This window comes from Lissotriton helveticus, chromosome 1_2 (assembly GCF_964261635.1).
Source record: "Lissotriton helveticus chromosome 1_2, aLisHel1.1, whole genome shotgun sequence".
Lineage (NCBI taxonomy): Eukaryota > Metazoa > Chordata > Amphibia > Caudata > Salamandridae > Lissotriton > Lissotriton helveticus.
In genome coordinates, this window is record NC_136058.1 from 77,972,250 (window position 1) to 77,986,438 (window position 14,189).

The following is a 14,189-nucleotide window of genomic DNA, read 5'->3' on the forward strand; positions in this document are numbered from 1 at the left end:
CTCGGGGGAGGGAGGTTCAGGTTCCTGTTCACCAAGGAGGCAGTCTATTGAAGAGTCATGTTTTGAGATCCCTCATGAAGTTGGGGAGTGAAGTCGTCTTTCCCAGGTAGAGCAGGAGGGCATTCTAGGCTCTGGCCGCGAGGAAGGAGAAAGAGCGGCCTCCCGATCTGGACTTCCGGGTGCGAGGGACCAGGGCGTAGGAGGACTGGGCCGATTGTAGGGTCCTTTGGGATGTGTGGAATGTGAGTTGGCTATTCAGGTATGCTGGTCTGGTGTTGTGGAGGGCTTTGTGTGAGAATCTTGAAGGTGATTCTTGCCTTGATAGGGAGCCAGTGGAGTGTGCGCAGGTGCTGGGTGCTGTGGCGGGTTGAGGGCTAGTCTGGCAGCGGCGTTCTGAATGTTTTGAAGTTTGCGGTGAAGTTTGTTGATTCCGACGTAGAGTGCGCTGCCGTAGTCGAGTCTGCTGGTGACAAGGGTGTGTGTGACTGTCTTTCTGTGCTTGAGGGGGATCAATTTAAAGGTCTTGCATAGAAGGCGGAGGGTGTGGAAGCAGGAGGATGCGACTGAGTTGATCAGGTGGTCCATTTTGAATTCGGAGTCCAGGATGATTCCGAGGTTGCGTGTGTGATCCGTGGGTGTGGGCGGTATTCCAAGGGTGGGGGGCCACCAGGTGTCGTTCCAGGCATCGGAGTGTGGGCTCATGATGAGTACTTCAGTTTTGTCCATGTTGAATTGTAGACAGCTGCTCTTCATCCATTTTGCTACTGCTTGCATGCCTTCTTGAAAGTTGTGTTTGGCTGCGTTGGGTTCATTGGATAGGGAGAGGTGAGTTTGGTGTCATCTGCGTATGAAACCATGTTGAGTCTGTGGGTTCTAACAATGGGGGTGAGCGGAGCCATGTAGATGTTGAACAACGTGGGGCTTAGGGAGGATACTTGGGGGACTCCGCAGGTGGTTGGTGTGGGGTCCGAGAGGAAGGGAGGGAGTCTTACTCGCTGCATTCTGCCGGAGAGGAATGAGTCGGTCCAGTTGAGGGCCTTGTCCCGGATTCCTGCATCGTGCAGCCTGCGTGTTAGGATTTGGTGAGAGACTGTGTTGAAGGCCGCTGAAAGGTCGAGGAGGATGAGGGCTCCTGTGTCTCTTCTGTCCAGGAGGGAGCGGATGTTGACTGTTGCGGCGAGGAGGGCGGTTTCCGTGCTGTGGTTCTTTCTGAAGCCGATTGGGAGGAGTCAAGGATGTTGTGCTCTTCGATGAAGTTGGCGAGTTGGCGGCTTTCTCGATGGCTTTCACTGGGAACGGGAGCAGGGAGATGGGTCTGTAGTTTTTTAGGTCGGTGGGGTTTGCTGAGTGTGTCTGGAGGAGGGGGGTTGATCTCAGCGTGCTTCTAGTCATAGGTGAAGGAGGCTTTTGCGATGGAGCGGTTGATAATGTGGCGAAGCATGGGGGCCATGGGGTCAGCGGTTCTGTTGAATATGTGGTAGGGGCACGGGTCCATGGGGGCCCCTGAGTCGATTGACTTCATTGTCTTCAGAGTGTCTTCGGTGGTGAGGGCTGTCCAGCTGTCAATCGTTGGCTTCCAGGTTTCGGGGGTGGTAGGTGTGGGTTTTGTGTGTTGGTTGTCTTTGTCAAAATTGTTGTAAATATACTAGATTTTGTCATGGAAGAAGGTGCTTAGTTTGTCGCAGCGGTCTTGTGAGGGGGGATGTCTGTAGAAACTGATGGGTTGGGCGAACTCCTCGATGATGCTGAAGAGTACTTTGCTATTGTGCATGTGCGTGGAGATTCTGTCTTGGATCGCTTTCTTTCTTGTATTTCTGATGAGTTGGTAGTGGGCGTTGATGGCTGCTCTGAAGTTGTTGTGGGCTTCTGTAGTTTTGGAGTTTCTCCAGGCATTTTCGAGGCTCTGCATGTGCGTCTGGACTCTCGGAGTTCAGTGGCGAACCAGATGGCTTTCCTGGCGTGTTTGTTGTTGTTCTTAAGGGGGGCTAAGGTGTTGGCACAGTTAGAGATCCATCTGTGCAGGGTTCGGGCTGTGATGTCGGGGTCGTTGTTGTCCATGATGGTTGGGGTGGAGTTGCAGAGTGTGGTGGTGAGCTGGTCATCAGTGATTTTGGTCCAATTTCTTCGTGGGAGCAGGTGGAGGATTCTGTGGATGGTAGGTGCACTGAAGGTGAAATGGATGCAGCGATGGTCTGGCCACGGGAGTTCGGTGGTGTGACTGAAAGTGATGCAGTTTCCTGTTGTGAAGATAGGGTCGCGGTGTCTCCTGCTGAGTGTGTGGGTACTGTCAAAATCTGGCAGAGTGCTATGTTGTGGAGGTTGTCCAGGAGGGATGTGGTGATGGGGGTCTTGTTGGTTGTGGAGGTGGAAGTTGAGGTCTCCCAGCAAGGTGTAGTTGGTGGACGCGATGGCCACGCAGCTAGCTGTGTTCTGCATCGACGTGCGAGTCGAGTGATCCACCACCAAGAGTCCCAGGCAACTTTTCGAAAACGTTTGCTCACCTGTGGGCGCAGGAGAGGCAGGAGGAAGGCAACGCTGGCCATCTACCGCCCTTGCGGCGAGACTGCCGGGGCACCCCATTCATGGCTTCCCCTCTGGGAGTCAGACTGCACCGTTGGGATAAAAAAAGAAGTCTTGCGGGAGTGTTCTGGAAAGCTTTTGGAGGCCCTGCAGTCTGCTCCACGCCGTTCAAGGTCCGGTTCGCGAGGGAGGTTGTGGGACCAGTCGCAGAGCCATCACCATTCGTCATGAAGTCTTTGCACTCATCGGGTAAGTCGAAGCACAAGAATAAGGCAAAGAAGCATTGACACTCTTTGCCTTCTCCCCGTCCGTAAGCCGACGCAACACGGGACCTGGAGCATCGCCGTTCGGCTCTGTCCTCTGAGCCTGCTGGGACAACTCCGTGCTTCCCTCCGATGCCGGAGGGTACTTTTGTCCCATTCTTCATCCCTGTATTTCCCTACCGCCCTGAGTGGCAGCCATTGGAGGTTGAGGAATACTGGGAGGGGTCTGTTGACCCTCTTGCAGACCAACTTGAACAGCCAGACTGGAGAGAGGAGTTGGGTGACTCCAGTGGTCAGGATACCTCCCCTGACCTTGATATGCTTTCTCCCACTACCGTGGCTACGGAGGAGGGAGCCTCCTACGCTGGGGTGTTGTGTAGGGCGGCTGAGCCCCTTGTTCTCGAGCTTCCTACAGTGTTTATCAGGACTAACCTCCTGACTGAGGTGCTTCAGCCAGCAGCAGCCTCTTCGGAGCCCCTGCTGCCTTTTAATGAGGCCTTAACTGACATCCTTCTGGGCACTTGGTCAAAGCCCAACACAAGGGCTCCTGTGGACAGGATGATTGCTGGATGCCATCACCTGGACCGGGCGACCCGCTTTTCCTCTCCCAACACCCTACCCCCGAGAGCTTGACGGTCCAAGCCTCAACCTCAAAAGGCTCATTCCCTACAGCCATTCCAGATAGGGAATTTAAGGAGCTGGACCATCTGGGGAGATGTTTTATTCCGACAGCTTAGGGCTGCGGTCGGTGAACACGGCATGTCTTGTGGGCTGTTTCCCACACACTGTGTGGGACACTGTTGCGCAAGTGCTGCCACAGTGCCCAGAGGAGGCCCGGGTCATGCTCACCCACGCTGTTGCAGAGGGTCGAGACGCAGCAAAGTTCACCATCTGGTGTGGTGGGCTGTATACCGCAGACTCGCTGGGTAGAACGATTTCAACGTCAGGAGCCCTGACGCGCTAGGCCTGGCTGAGGTCCAGTGGCTCATCTGAGGATGTCCAATCGACTCTTAAAGACATGCCTTTTGATGGCTGTCGTCTGTTTGGCGAAAAGGCTGACAACGTGCTCAAGCATTTCAAGGACTCGAGGGCTACGGCCAGATCCTTGGACCTCTCTGTCACCTCTCGCCCCATCCAATCTGCCTTTCGTGGCTATGGAAAGGGTACCCCACCACGTTCTGCCCAGAGCCACAGGCCTGCGCAAGCTACCAAGCCTCTGTGCAGCTGGCGATGTGGGCCTCAGCGTCGTGGCTCTGGGGGCCAGCGGGCGGGCCAGTCCACTGATGCCCCCTCCTGCAGCAGCCTCCAAGCGTACCTTGCCTGACCTTTCAGGGCCACCAGTTGCCAATGGGCGGCAGGATCCGCCATCACCTACCCCACTGGCACAACATCACGTCGGGCAGGTGTGTTTTGTAAATAATCTGAAGGGGTTATTCCCTCCCCTTTGAGACTCCCTCTCCCTCCATGCTACCAACATTCCATTGCATGTCAGAGGATCATTTGGCCCTTTTCCGTCAGGAAGTTACGGATCTCTTGGCCAAGGGCGCTATTGAACTTGTCCCTGTGCCAGAAGTAGGTCATGGTTGCTACACCCACTCCTTCCTGGTACCCAAGAAGGGCAAAGGTCTGCATCCTATCTTAGACCTCAGGGATGCCAACTGCTTCCTCCGGAAGGAGAAGTTCATGATGTTAATCTTGGCTCAGGTCTTGTCTGCCCTCGACCCTGGAGTCTGGATGGTAGCGTTAGATGCAAACTTTAATATCCCAATCCTGCTTTCCCACCGGGGTTACCTGAGGCTCACGGTAGGCCACAAGCTTTTTCAGTTTACTATTCTCCCCTTTGGTCTTACCAGTGCCCCTCGGTGTTCACGAAAGTGATAGCGGTGGTCCCAGCTCATCTGCGCAGTTCAGGGATTCTAGTCTTCCCCTTTCTTGACGACTGGCTGTTAAAAGCAGACACGCCCCAGGCTGCCGTCTCCCATCTCCAGATTATGGGGGACCTCCTACATTCAGTGAAGTTCACTATCAACATGCTGAAATCACACCTGATTCCCTCTCAGAAGCTCCTGTTCATTGGAACGGATCTGGACCCAGTGCAGTTTCGGGTTTATACTCCTGAGCTGCGAGTCTGGGATATTCGAGCTATGATACCGATGTTTCAGCCTCTATCCTGGATTTCTGTGAGAATGACCCTAAGGCTGCTGGGCCTCATGGCCTCCTGCTTCCTGCTAGTGGATCATGCCAGATGGCATAAGTGGGCTCTGCAGTGGTACTTTAAGTTTCAGTGGTTGCAGCATTGGGGGATTCTATCTGAGGACGTCCAGATCTCAGAGGGGGCTGCAAGTCCATTGCAGTGGTGGCTCACGAACCAGGATTGGGTCAGCGGCAGATCCGTCACCATTCCCCAAACAGAGTTCACAGAAGTGACAGATGTGTCACTTCTGCGATGGGGGTAGCCACATGGGGGTGGCGGAGACCAAGGGCCTCTGGTCTCCGGCTGAGTCCGTGTTCCACATCAACCTCCTGGAGCTCTGGGCAATTCGTCTTGCACTGAAGGCATGCCTTCCCTCTGTCAAAGGAAGAGTATTGTAGGTGTTCACGGATGACACCACCGCCATATGGTACTGCAACAAACCGGGCGGGTTGGGGTCATGGACCATATGTCAAGAGGTTCTTCGCTTTTGGATATCGCTGGTGCATCAGGACATGTCCCTGGTGGTTCAACACCTGGCAGTTTCCTCAAACGCCAGGGCAGACAGACTCAGCCGCCGGGGCACCATGGATCATGGATGGCATCTTCACTTGGAGGTGGTGCAAGGTCTCTTTCAGCAGTGGGGAGAGCCTTGGTTAGATCTATTTGCCACGAAGAGAACACGCAATGTCAGCATTTCTGCGTGATGGAGTTCCCAAGGCGGCACTTGCTCAGCGACGCTTTTTGTTGCGAGTGGAATAGCGGCCTCCTGTACGCCTTTCCGCCTGAACCACTGCTGCCCAGAGTGCTGAAGAAGATCAAGAGCGACTGGGTCCAATTCATTCTTGTGGCTCAAGACTGGACACAAAGAGTGTGGTACCCCGAGCTCTTGAGCATGGCCATCAATTCTCCCATCAGACTGCCTCTTCGGGAGGATCTTGTCACAGCAGCAGGGGACGGTTCTCCACCTGAACCTGTCCAGTTTCCACCTTTTTACTTGGAGGTTATTCGGCGACAGTTGACAGCCTACGAACTTCCTCCCGAAGTTTGTAATGTCATCTTGGCAGTCAGGCGTCCCTTCACTAAAACGGTATATGCCTGTAGATGGAACGAATTTGTGGCATGGTGCACAGCTAAGGCTGTGGATCCCTTTTCTGCCCCTCTTTCAAAGGTTCTCCTCTTCATTCTTTCTTTGGCCCAGCAGGGTCTGCTCTGGGCTCTCTTAAAGGCTATCTTTTGGAAATTTTGGCCATTCTTCACCTTCCTGATCAGCCTTCTCTTTTCAAGTCCCCTTTTGTCAATAGATTTCTGCAGGGCATTACTCATCTTTTTCCTCCTCCTTCTTTCCTAATGCCCCAGTGAGACTTGAATCTTGTCCTCACGTATGTGAGCTCCCTTTGAGCCACTACATAATTGTCCTCTTTGTCTCCTTACTTTGAAGACTGATTTCTTGCTTGCCATCACCTCTGCTCGCAGGGTGAGTGAGCTTCAAGCCTTATCTTCCAGACCACCCTTTCTTGCTGTCCATCCGGACAAAGAAGTCCTCCGTAGTAGGCCCCCTTTTCTGCCCAAAGTTACCTCTTTCCACATAGGCCAGACCATCACATTGCCCACCTTCTTCCCGCCTCTGCACTCTTCCAAAAAGCAGGAGAGACTCCACCGTCTGGACCCAAAACATGCACTGTCTTACTACCACGACCACACCAAAGACTTCTGGGTGTATGATCAACTCTTATGCGGGCGACAAGAAAGGGCGGGCAGTGCACAAACGTACCATCTCTCGATAGGTTGTCCTATGCATTAAGATCTGTTATTCTTTGGCTAAAAAGGAACCTCCAGTAGGACTCTGTGCCCACTCTACTAGGGCGACGGCAGCTACTACTGCTTTGGGATGTGGGTTCCGTTGGTTGACATCTGTCAGGCAGCAATGTGTGCATACCGGAACACGTTTACTAAGCATTACTGCCTGGACAGCCAAGCCCAGAGAGACAGCTTTTTTGGCCGTTCTGTTCTACAGGACTTTCTGGTGTGAACTTAGTTTGCTGACCCACCTCCGGGGGTTGGTATTGCTGTGGTATTTATTCTAAGGTAAGGAATCTATAACTACTGTCCCTTTCAGATGAACAAGTTACCTTCAGTAACAATGTATCTGTAAGAGACATTAATAGTTATGGATTCCTTACTGCCCCACCCATCCTCCCTGTTCTGCGAACTGACTTCTAGGGATAGGGACTCCCTTCCAGGGCCCTAGTTGTGTGCACCAGTGGTCAGTGTCCTGCATGGCTCTGCACTTCTGGCGTGGAAACTCATGTCCGAACTGATGTCTGCGCGCAGGGGCGGCATCTAAGTAGACACCGCAACATCATCCCGGCGACCCCAATGCTGACATTGAATGCAGTCTCGACCGACACCACCTACCGACCTGCAGGGGTACTGCTACAAAAAAGTTTCTCCGTATCCATTCTGACGCCTGGGGGTAATCCTAAGGTAAGGAATCTATAACTACTAATGGGGTATATTCTGAAGAACTTGTGATAACCATCGCAAAAGTTACTTAATGCAACCCTCAACATTGCAGTCTATCGCGGGAAAGGATTAGTTACTTACCTGTAATCCTAGTTCTCTTCCAGGGGTATCCTCATCAAAGTCATAAGCATTAGAATATTCCTGCCCATGTGCGGGACCCCGGAAACACTATATTATATGTGCTCCACATATATATACTCATATATATATATATATATATATATATATATATATATATATATAAACATGCAATAGCAGCCAAATCACATCAGAGCTGAAATATGCTGTGAAGAATTTCCACCATACATGAATAATATGCATTAGAAACATGAGAAACAACACCAAAGATTGTTTAGAAACTGTTTTAATGCTTAGGCATCAGTAGAAATTCTTATAACTCCCTGAAAGCATAGAAAGCTCCCAGGCTGCATTGCAAACACACAGTCTAAAAAGACTGAAAAGCTAACCTGTAGATGTATACAAAAAACTGACACCGTGCCTTTAAGGCACCCCTGACCCCCGGTATCCCATCATGCCTCAGGGGTGACATTTAGGTCAGTTGTTCTTTTCGGAGACCTAAAAAACCAAGTAACAAATAGGTTTGTTGGGAAAAGGTGAGGTTGTCCCTGGGTGGGTGGTAAATACTGTGAAGAGAGCATATCGGTTTGCCCTCACTAATAATGTCTAGGCAGATGTATTCACAGGATGTTGGGGATGGTAGGGAGGTGGAATTGGCTTTCAGAACAGAGAGGTTGTTCCTGTAGATGCATGCGATTCCACCAACTATTTTTCCTGATCTGTCAAGTCTGATGATGTGGTAGTTGGGAGGAACCAGAATGTCCATTATAGGTGACGAAGATTCAGTTAGCCAGGTTTCAGTCAGGATGATTAGGTCAAGGTCCATCGATAAGAGGAGATCAGCAATGGCGGAGGAATGTTTTGAGGCCGATCTGCAGGTGAGGAGAGTGCATTTTAGACGGGGTGTGTTGAGGGTGGTAGAGGGTTCTAGAGAGAGAGGGACTTTTCTAAGGTTATTGGGGATGGAGAATCTGCTGTTTAGTGTGGGGGGTCTAAGGGCATTTGGGTGTATCGTGGGAATTGTGAGGTGGATGTGTGATTTTGGGGGGCTGGGTCGTAGGAGCGGAGAAGGGAGAGTGTGTCGAGGTCCGAAGTCGGGTTGTAGGTGCGACTAGGGCGGTTGTTGCGATTGCGAGCTGGGATTGAGGTCCAGTGTGGGGAGAGTTCAGTGAGAGTCAATCGGAAGGGTGGGGGACAAGTTGGGAGGGGAGGAGTAGTTGGGTGAGGGGTTGTAGGGGCGTCGAGGGTGACGAGGGCGGTTGCTGTGATTATGAGCAGGGATTGATGCCCGGTGTGGGGCGTGTTGAGTGAGAGCGTCAACCGGTGGGGTAGGGGACAAGTTGGGAGGGGAGGTGGAGGTGGGTGAAGGGAGTATGGGGTGTGTGGAGAGTAGTTCTTTGATGATGTGCATGTCTTCTTTGATCTGAATGAGGGTGGCCATGATGTTGTCTAACGTGGGGTAGGTGGTGGAGGTGGGGGTGGCAGTCAGAGGTGAATGACTGGCCATGGAATTCGCGTGCAGGTGGGGGAGTGGGCTGGTGTTCGTGCAGGGCTGCGTGGTGATAGTGTACGGGATGGTGTTGGGGAGGAGAGGGGTTTTGGGCGGGAGGGGTGCGGATGAGGTAGGGAGGAGGTTGGTGGTATGAGTGAGGGCATTGATGGAAGGCGAGAGATCAAGGTGGAGGATGGGTGTCTGATAGTAGTGGTGGGGGTGCAGGAAGGATAATGGGGGCTGAGAGTGGGGGGGGAATGGGAATGGAGATGGTCCTGTTGTGGGGAGGGGGAGTTAAATTAAGAGAGGAGGTGTGTTCTGCATAGTTAGTTAAAGGGTAATGAGGACTGAGAATGGGGGGGATCAGGGGTAGGATTTGTCGTTGTGCATGTCGTTCTGGTGCTGAACTATGTTAGATGTGTTGTGGGTGGGAGCTGTGCTGTCAGGGGTGAGAGGAGTGTTAATGGTATGTGTGGAGGTCCGAGGGTTGGTAGGAGGGGTGGGAGTGTGAGTGGTGTATGAAGGGGAGCGATCTGTGTCTGTGTTTGAGGCGTGTGTGGCAGCTGCCTGGTGCTGAACTGGGATAGAGGGGTTGTGGGTGGGAGCTGAGAGGTCAGAGGTGGTAGGTGTGTCTCTGATTGAGGAGTGTGTAGTAGCTACCTGGTGCTGAAATAAGTTAGAAGGGTTATGGGTGGTGGGAGCTGTGAGGTCAGGGGTGGTAGGACTGGAGGAGATATGAGTGTTGGTCCGTGAATTGGAGAGGTGCTCTTTGAAAGTGGGGAATAAGTTGTCTAGTAGTTCCAGGTTCCTGTCTGTGGATTGAGATAGGACAATCCCGTTATTGTAGATAGTGATGGTAGCTCTGCCTGGGAAGAGTTGGGATGGTGTGATGGAGAGAGTTAGGCTGTGAGAAGATTTCCTGGTGGTGGAGACGGTGAGGAACGCTTTTCTCCATTGAGCTCTGCGTGTGGTGTGGAAGATGATATCAGTGTTCAGGGATCCATTGACCGGTGACAAGTAGGTGTCGGCAAAGGGGTTTCAGGGTGGGACCTAAGGAAGTTGTGTTTAAAGCGTTTAGCGGCTTTTTTGGTGAGTGTGGATGGGTAGTTGATTTTATATGTGTGCTTGCCGATGGGATCCATGTTGGGATGGCAGTTTAGGTGGGTATGGGGGAATGAACTATCGTGATACACATGTGCAAAGAAACAGATACAAACAGTAAATTACAAAGAGCAAAAGCGGCACTAGTGATGAAGGTTTAGGTGGGTATGGGAGAGTGAACTATCGTGATACACATGTGCAAAGAAACAGATGCAAACAGTAAATTACACAGAGCAAATGTGGCACTAGTGATCAACCAGCATAACCAAAATATAAGAGGTAGCAGTTGGTGTACTCCAGGAATAAAAAATGAAATGGGTGCATCTTACAAAAAGAAATATATGAGGTGCAATCCAGGAATAAAAGGTGAGATGGGTGCAGCTTACAAAAAATGTACAGAAATATGGGAGGTAGCGATCAGTGCAATACACGAATAAAAGTGAGATGGGTGCAGTTTATAATAATGTACAGTATACACCTAGAAGTATAATATTAATGATATACCGGGCCAAAATACATATACAGAATACATGTGCAAACAAAAACAGCATGAGTCAAAAATGACACTAGTGAGCAGCCAGAAATATGAGGTAGCAGTCAGTGCATTAAGTACACGTAGAAGTACAATACTGCAATAAACGGCAGACACTCGGTAGTTGAGATTAGTCTAAAGAGGCCAGTTCTTAGGGTATGGTCATATATTGAGAAAGACTAGTCCATGATGGCCGCCAAAGAGAGAGAGGGCGAGACCACTCTAAAATGGCCGCCAAAATAGGGGAGATAGATATGATAGTCCTCTGTTAGTTGCTGTTGCTTTAGGAACAGGGAAGGGCAGATTCAGATTCTAGTTTCTGTTTGAGCAAGCCCAGTTCCTATCTTGCTGGGTAAACACCTGTCATCTGTTAGCAAATAAAGTACCCAGATTTAACACAATACACACGAAGGTAAATAACAGTACACTACAAATGTATGTTGACGAATGCTGTTTTTAGGGAAATGTCGTCCTGTGTGTTCTCTCTCCATGATTTCTATCTGCTCCGCTGGCTGCCTGGAATTTATGAAAGACTTCACAGAGGTCACTGAAAAGAAGCACAGTTAGTTCCCATTTAAACACTTAAAAAAATATATGCAGATGGAAAACTCGTTTTCGGTCTGTAAAAGTCAAAGTAAAACTAGGATCCTTACACACTGGAGATGGTCCATCCACTGTGACAATCTTTTCACAAAATCATAAACATGACTGCCAATTTAAGTAACTGTCGTAAGCTTCTTGTTGCTGTTTAACAGACGTGTACTCAGTGGGAGTAATTTATTTGCATGTCACAGAATCTTATATTTTCCTTTTTTATTTTGCAGTTGACTGCTTCATCAGCTCCTGATGTGGATGATCCAGAGGCTTTCCCAGCCTTAGCTTAACTTGGATTTTAAGTCAATCATGATGCCCTGGTTGGGCTCTCCTCTACAAGGCTTTGCATGCTTATGGATCCTAAACAACTATAACAAATTTAAGACTGTCATTCATACCATTCACACCAAAAGACTGAATTTTATCTGTTTTGAAAATGGACTTCTCTTGCTACACAGAAGCAACAATATGGTAGTCCGTTTTGTATTTAGAAATGTAATGGTAGCAGGGATGTTTTCATAATTTTACAAAGATTATGCATTATTCATGGATACTTTTTTGTATTGCTGCTTGAAAATATGCGTTTCCAAACTTGAAATATAGGTGTGAAAAGTGTGTGTACCCTAAAGCTTTCACTTCATTTTCTTTTTTGTTTTTAAATTAAGGATTGTGTATTGTTTCCCCCTCTCCCCAAAACTACAAACTGGTTTCAAGTAACACACTGTTTGTGATTTCTTTACCTTTCACGATGTCGGTGACATGCAAAATTAATTTGGCAAGATGTTAGTGTTGTGTGATGCTAACTTTCCTAGTCCTAATTCTTTTAAATCTTAAAATATCCCTACCAAATCTGTCACCTCCCTGTTAATGCTCTTTATACAACAGTTGATTTATGAACTTGTGACTATTTTTAAAGCACATTGGAAAATCCAAGCAGCTGTATTTGGCTCAGTGGTCATACCAAGACCGCTTGGTTATAGATGACTTTTCTGATGCATTGCACCTTTCGCTACCCTCAAGTGTTTGTGTTCCAAAGTGTCTTTTGGTGGGTCAAATAAATATAAAATGCTTGTCCCTAGGTAATACATTGCCACCTTTGGAAGGCATTTTAATATTGTGTGGTCAGAGGAGCAGCACTGATTTTTAATGCAGTATATTTAAGCTACATTTAAAAAAATGAAAAAAACCTGGTATGAAGTTTGCTTTACAAAATTCGGTGTAACAAGTATACCGTTCCATTAACATCTATTCTTGAACGAGGAGCGGGATGAGAAAAGAGTAATAGGCTGTTTTGTGGGAAATGGAGTACCCTTTTCCACTCTGTTACATCAGAAGTGACCACCATTATATGGAATGTAAACCAAAAAACATTTTCTTTTTCCGAATTGTTTATGGTCTCAGCTACTGATCTTCAATTTCCACCTGTGAGGGGCTCTCCCACCTCCTTCTCCCCACACGCCCCCCGCCCCCACCACCGTCTGATGCTGAGGGGTGCTTACTGCTCCTTCAAGCCCCTTATGATTTCTTAGCTTATTTAATATGCCCCTGTGAAATCGAACCATTACCACTTCAAGAAAACATAAAAGGACTTGATAGGATGACTAATAAAACAATTTCTTAGTTTGTTGTCTTCAGTGTTTGTTAGGAGTTAGGATTTTCATTTTATTTAATGTTATTTTACACATACCTTTTTAGCTGACTGTAACATATTTGTAGCTTCTTAGCTACATAGATTAGTAGGAAACAAAATGGTATTGCCCAACTTTTTTAAAAGCTGTACAGGACAGGCAACAAAGTATTGGAGACCTTTTAGTACCAAAATGGCAAAATTAAAAAAATGTTATTCAGCTTACTTGCCTTATTTAAACTGTTTTCTAAAATAAAGAAAATTAGATGTAAATAAACAAATGTTAACATTTGGGTTGGGTCCATTAGTGCATTCACCTATCAATTGGAGAAGTTTGCACAATGGGGAGGCAATTTTTCAACAATAAATGGTAACATGTTTATCACTAGTGACTTGGATCATGCTTCAAAAATCTGACAGGTCTGTTTTATCCCATAAAAAATTATTCTAGGTGGCAAGAAAGATCAAATTACAGTAATGGTTGTCCTATTGAATTGTACACTTCATTTTAGACTTAATTGAACACAGTTTGAACATTCTTTGTTCGATCCTAAGAGGTCTTAGAAATAAATACTGCTATACACCTTGAAGCAGGGGTTTTATTGGATTCACTTGATTCCCATCGAAAATCGCATGTATCTGCTCTTCAGTGGCAACCATTTTCCCTGCAAAAGTAGTCCCATCCAAGGTACACTGGAAGCTCTAAAGGAAAGGGTCTGGTTGTCTCTTAGTCTCCCTGTTGGCACACCAGAAATTAGAGCAATATTTTGATTATCATGTCTGATGTATTTACAGTTTCATCAAGAGCCTGTATTTTAGAATCGATTTCTGTTTCTCTATAGTTGTAAATTTGCCTCTTTCAGTCCATTTATGTGTGAACTAAAGCTGTGAAAATGTCTCTAACATTTGGGGATGCTTAACAAAGATTCATTTTTATGCTCTTCAGTAAGACACCTTTAAGTAAAATGTAAACTTTCAGTTGTCTTGGAAAAGGGATTAGGTTCTTGCTCTTCAGCTAGTCTTTCATGCACTTTGTTCTCTTTACTCTTCATCAAAGTTCCATTGTTTGAGGAGCAGGGCAGTCTGGATACTTATTTTTATGGGAGTTTTATATCTTTAAACTTTGAGCATGAAAGAGTATCTTTTCCTTAAGCACCACTTCTGAAGAAAACAAGGTTGATAGATAAATGCAAAAATTGATCTCCTGTAAGAAAATATATATATATGTTCTGGGGAAAAAATGTATTCAAGCAAAACTACGTTTA

The 14,189-nt window shown here is 48.0% G+C and overlaps 1 long non-coding RNA gene across 1 annotated transcript; it reads left to right on the forward strand.

The window, feature by feature from the left end:
• The first annotated feature begins 10,995 nt into the window (after positions 1-10,995).
• On the forward strand, positions 10,996-13,514 carry LOC144798103 (uncharacterized). The gene is made up of 2 exons (XR_013603486.1): positions 10,996-11,115; positions 11,528-13,514. It is a non-coding gene; the product is annotated as an uncharacterized LOC144798103 (long non-coding RNA).
• The last annotated feature ends 675 nt before the right edge of the window (positions 13,515-14,189 follow it).